A 6,000-nucleotide genomic window follows, 5' to 3' on the forward strand; every position below is an offset into this window, starting at 1 on the left:
GGACGTGCGGAGTCGGTGGAAGCGGCACGCGGAGTGTCGGGGAGGTTCAACTGCTGACGATGTCTCGTCTCAGAGCAGCGTGCAGAGCCAGGTCCCGAATCACATCACAGCTTGGGTTCGGATCCTTACCCGGGAACAGCCTTCCTGTGTGGAGTTTGTGTGCTTCTCCCCCTGTTCTGCCGAGTGTGTGAGTGAGGGAGTGAATGAGTGTGTTGTCTTTGTGCACATTGCCTGGCACAAACGCCGTGGTGACGTCACCGCCACTCTGCTGATGAGACCCCGGATGTCGGAACCGGTCCAGAATGTGTTGCTTGTGTTGAACCAGTGCTGCTTATGTTATGCAATTCCCAGAAGGAAGGCCGTGCGGCTTGTGGGGTGTGAAACAATATTTGATTCTTACGTAAAGGGACAAATATGGGAAGGAGGATGCGAATCGCCTGCATGTCCATCGTCGTCGCTGTGCTTAACAGGCAGCGCGATGTCGCTAACTCGCCACGTGCTGCTCTGTCCCGCAGGGTAATTCGGAGCGAGGTTATATCCGCGCGTAATGAACCCACCCCCAGCGGTGCTGTGAATTGCCTCGTTTTTCCCGTCTCGTTTGTACCCTTCTATTCGCTCCATTAGCCTAAGTGATAATTAGCATAGCATGTGTATTGTATTTGCATATCGTTTGCATATCGCGTGCGTGGCGGAGAGCGGTGGCGCAACGACTCTGCGATGTAAATCAGACAGAGAGGCCTCGAGTCGGCGGATATCCGACTGCTCCGTATCCGCCCTGGCCAGTAAACTGCCCTCACCAGTGGTAAAAATTGCAGTGTGGAATAATCTATCTCGCTCGTACACACGCGGGGTCTCTATGCGAAGGACAATCACGGACAGACCTGGCGCACACAAATTGCCCGAGCTTTGTGGCCCTGTATGTGGACGTTGGAGCCAACTGCCACGATGTGGGATCTCCTCTGACACGGGTGCGCATTCGGGTAACGCGTCGCGGGACTCGTGAGAGATGGCTACGGCCGTGGGAGAGACCTTGATCCTTCACCCAGCAGTGGATTGACCATGGCCTTGGCGCGGGACGGAGCGGTGGAGCCGCGCGCCCGGCAACGATGATGATGATGGCGGTGAGGAGGAGGAGGAGCCCCTGGGCGATCAGTGTCTCTGTGTCAGCGCTAATAAAGACGCGGCGCATCGATCGCTCCCGTCAAGGATGAGAGGAGCAGAGGGAGCGATCCACAGAGAGACGGAGCGAGGGAGTGGAGGGGGAGAGGAGAGCGCGAGGGAGCGATTCGCATAAAGATCGAGCGAGAGAGAAAGCGGGAGGAGGGGGAGATTGCGAGAGGTGGGGAGAGTGGGAGAGAGCGATTCAAAGAGAGAGACATTTCCACAGAGAGAGGAGGTGGAGGAAGCAAGAGAGACGGAACAAGAGTGGAGAGAGAATGGAGAGAGAGAAGAGGTGATAGCACAGAGCTCATTAACCACGGATCGCGTTCTCGCTACTCCATCATTCATCTTTGCTGCAGGGGTGCACGAGCCGACTACTCGCGCCTGAAGCTCACGGGGCCAGGTGCCCGTGGCGCTCCCCTCGCAGGCCCTTGGTCGTGATTCAGCCTCGCTCACAATCGCGACCTCGTCTCTCTGGCCTGCCCATGAGCTGTGAAGAAGGGCCATTTCCCGTCGCGTCACCTGTTATAAACTTGTATTTATTTAAGGCCTCGGTGTGGTTATTGACAGGGACCATATCGGGCTGTTGTTGTTGTTGTTGTTGTTTGTGCTTGCGCGCCAATCTTGACGCAGCAGCAGCAGCAGCGTCCCTGTTGCGAGTCCCTTGTGCAGCTCGAGTCTCATTCCGCTGCTCAGATTCTCCGCACGGACACGATGCGGATCGCGTTGTACAATTTCGTCACGGTCATTTATTTTCACGTGAAGAAATATGCACATTCAATAACACATCCATATTAACATGTCTACGATTACAACATGTTGTCATACTTGACGCGTATTTGTTTGGCCGTGCGGAGAGACGCGCGTGGGGAGAAGGGCGAGGCGCGGGGGGCGCGCGCCTCTCCTTGTGACGATCGGACGCGTGGCCACGGAGGATCGCTCAACGCGCCTGCAAATCATCACCGCCATCAAGCCTCAATTACAATCATTACTGTCGCCCATCAACATCTCCAATAGCCATTACCATCAAGCAGCGCCGCAATCAATGCACACCTCCACTTCTGGCGTGACCACGCGCCGCGTGTGCGTGGGTGCGCACAGAGACGCACCTCTGCCCGTGACCCTCATCCTCCCTCCTGCTCACTCGCCTCCTGTCTTTCCACCGTCTTTCTCCTTCGCCTGTTTCTCCTTCTTCCGCCTCTTCCATTATCTCCTCCTGCTGTCTCCTGCCCTTCACGTCCCCCTCCCCCACCTCCTCATCCCCCGAGTCCATTCTCCAATTTCAGCACCGTTGGTTCAACGCAAGCAAACCTCTGGCCTGGTGTCGACAGTGTCTGCTTGGTCATTGGGAGTACTCGTATTCTCCACAAGGGTGATCATGATGATGATGGTGGTGTGTGTGCCGTATTTTCGCCAAGGTCGTTGTTACTGGGCCCGGCCCTGTGCCCACGCCGTCTTTATCTCTCCCGTCCTCGCTGAGCCCGTGGGGTCCGGCAGCCTGGGGCGAGGCGCCCTGAGACAGACGCAGGCGGCGTGGCTCGGTCCGGTGCTGCCGGCAGCAGCACTTGCGGCGAGCGTGGGAGCCGCTGTGTCGTGTGCGAGTGTTAAGAGTGTTTGTGTGTTATCTGAGTGTGTGTCTCTTGTGAGTGTAGAGGTTAGCGTGCTGCGCTACGAATCCAACGACCCGAGTTACATGTCTGTTCACGACCAACACCAGTGGTCAATATCTGATCCAGGGCCTCCCATAGGTTGACTCAGCCTCAAATGACTGCCCGGTACGATGTGTAAACATCAACACTGGGGAGACAAAGGCGGGCAGGCGTGGTGTTGACCACCCACCCCTCATGCGCCGTAGCGACTTTCATCGGTGTTGGCTAACAGCACCTGTCGGAACCGCCTCTTCATTCACACGCTTTCATTTAACTCACTCTGCTGTTGTTGTCGTTGTTGTATCCTCAAATTTGTAACTCAATTTTAACCCACTTCCCAATGTGGTATCGACTGCAACCTTGGTATACTTATCTCATACTGTTGACAATACAATATTATGTAATAAAATATATATATATATTTTTAAACATTCTTTTTTATATGTTATGTTTTGGCTTGGGTATAATTGCCCACGGTCAACTGACGTTGGCTGTAATTGGCCAAGGTCCGTTACGTTATGGCAAGCCTCGGGGCCACTTCCTGGAGTCGTGGAATTCTGCCATTACTAGTACATTTTATAAAAGCGTGTTTTTTTTGTTTTTTAAATTTTACTTTTAACCGATACTGGGAATTTTTGTCTGACGTTATGTACAGAGAGCTAATACCGACGTTGAGGTCATGCTTGGACGCGTGTGCACACGATGCGTGCGTCTCTCGCGAGCGTGTAAACAACTCAGGATTGGGGGAGACAAAGGCGTGCGTGTCCTTCGTTAATCGACTGCTGGATGAACGCCACTGCACACAATGTCGGTGGGTCACGGGGGATGGTCTCGTCTGGACCGTTCGTCGACTCCGTGGGCAGCGCGGGCAGGCGGCGCTCGGGGTTGCCCACCGGGATGGCTGCGGGGCCGGGCAGACCCGCCCCGTGACGTCACTGCGCAAGGCGCGCGCCTCACCTGGGGAGTGACGACACGCGGTGTGGGCGGGGGGGGGGATCGGGGGGAGGGGCGGAAGCGAGCGACGTGGACGTCACATTCCGGCTGGGTCTGGTTCGAGTGGGAAACCCGGGAAATATTTCCGAACCACATCCGCCGCGAGCCACCTCCGCCAATTGACGAACAGTGAAGCCCCTCCCCCCCGCACGCGTGTTTGGTGGCGCTGTGGGGGAGGAGAGCGGTTGGGGAGCGGTAGTGTCGCGGTTAGCGCTCTGCGCTACCAACTCGGCGACCTGGGTTGCGATTCACACTCACGATCAACACCAGTGGTCAACTCAGCCTGAAATAAATACCTCGTGCGGTGTGTAAACTTCCTCACTCGGGAGACAAAGGCGACCGGGCGTGGTTCTGGCCACCCCCTCGTGTGCCGTGGCATTCCTGCCTTAATAGGTGCTCGCTAACAGCCCTTGCTCCTTTAGGCGACACGGAGGCTCTTTGTCTTTGAGGGGCAATTAGGTGACGTCATCCAGGTGAGCGTTCTCCCATCCCTGACGCCCCGCCCCTCTCATGACGAGCCTCCCACCCATCGACAGCCAATCACGAACGAGCCCACAAGCGCCCACCCCTCCCTCGACCTCTCCTCTGATTGGACGCAACTTCACGAGCGCGGATTGGGAGGGTGGGGCCACGCGGGGGAGGAGGCGGGTCTTGAACTCTGCGCGAGGCGGTGGAGCAGGCGACTTGGTGGGCGGGGCTCGGGGGGCGAGGAGACGGGACCAAGATAAAGAAGAAGGCGTGTTTACGTGTAGAGGGCGGGGCTATCTCTATAGAGGGCGGGGCTATCTCTATAGAGGGCGGGGCTATCTCTATAGAGGGCGGGGCTATCTCTATAGGGGCGGGGCTATCTCTATAGAGGGCGGGGCTATATACTTAGGGGCGGGGCTATCTACTTAGGGGGCGGGGCTATCTCTATAGAGGGCGGGGCTATCTCTATAGGGGGCGGGGCTATCTCTATAGGGGGCGGGGTTATCTACTTAGGGGCGGGGCTATCTACTTAGGGGGCGGGGCTATCTCTATAGAGGGCGGGGCTATCTCTATAGAGGGCGGGGCTATCTCTATAGGGGGCGGGGTTATCTACTTAGGGGCGGGGCTATCTACTTAGGGGGCGGGGCTATCTCTATAGTGGGCGGGGCTATCTCTATAGGGGGCGGGGCTATCTCTATAGAGGGCGGGGCTATCTCTATAGAGGGCGGGGCTATCTACCTAGGGGCGGGGCTATCTACTTAGGGGGCGGGGCTATCTCTATAGGGGCGGGGCTATCTCTATAGTGGGCGGGGCTATCTCTATAGGGGCGGGGTTATCTACCTAGGGGCGGGGCTATCTCTATAGGGGGCGGGGCTATCTCTATAGAGGGCGGGGCTATCTCTATAGGGGGCGGAACTGTTGAGGGGGGGGGGCGAGGCTGGGGGCGTTGCCATGGTGAGCGCTGTGAGCGCAGTCCGCGCTGGGTGCTCGCAGCGCGCGCGTCGCTCGCTCTGATCCCCCCTCGCCGCCTCCTCCGTCCCCCGTCTCGCCTCCTCCATTCCATTCTCTCTCTCGCCTCCATTCCATTCTCTCTCTCTTTGTGGCTCGGTTGCCTCCATTGCTCGCGACCTCCTCGCTCGGCTGTGTAAGATGGCGCCACAGAGCCCCCCGCTAAGCGAGAAGCCCCGGGTCGCCCACCCTCTCCTGCTCCTCCTCCTCTCCGCGTTGCTGTGTGTGCGAGGTGAGCGCGCCATCACCTACACCATCACCCCCACCATCACCCCCACCATCACCCACACCATCACCCACACCATCACCCACACCATCACCCACACCATCACCCACACCATCACCCACACCATCACCCACACCATCACCCACACCACCACCCACACCATTACCCACACCATCACCGACACCACCTACATCACCCCCACCATCACCCCCACCATCACCGACACCATCACCCACACCATCACCGACACCACCTACATCACCCACCCCATCACCTACATCACCCCCACCATCACCCACCCCATCACCACACCATCACCCACACCATCACCGACACCACCTACATCACCCACCCCATCACCTACATCACCCCCACCATCACCCACACCATCACCCACACCATCACCCACACCATCACCGACACCACCTACATCACCCACACCATCACCTACATCACCCACACCATCACCCCCACCATCACCCACACCACCTACAT

Source organism: Lethenteron reissneri, chromosome 13 (assembly GCF_015708825.2).
Source record: "Lethenteron reissneri isolate LAM-NWPU_2019-01 chromosome 13, ASM1570882v1, whole genome shotgun sequence".
In the NCBI taxonomy this organism is placed as follows: Eukaryota; Metazoa; Chordata; class Hyperoartia; order Petromyzontiformes; family Petromyzontidae; genus Lethenteron; species Lethenteron reissneri.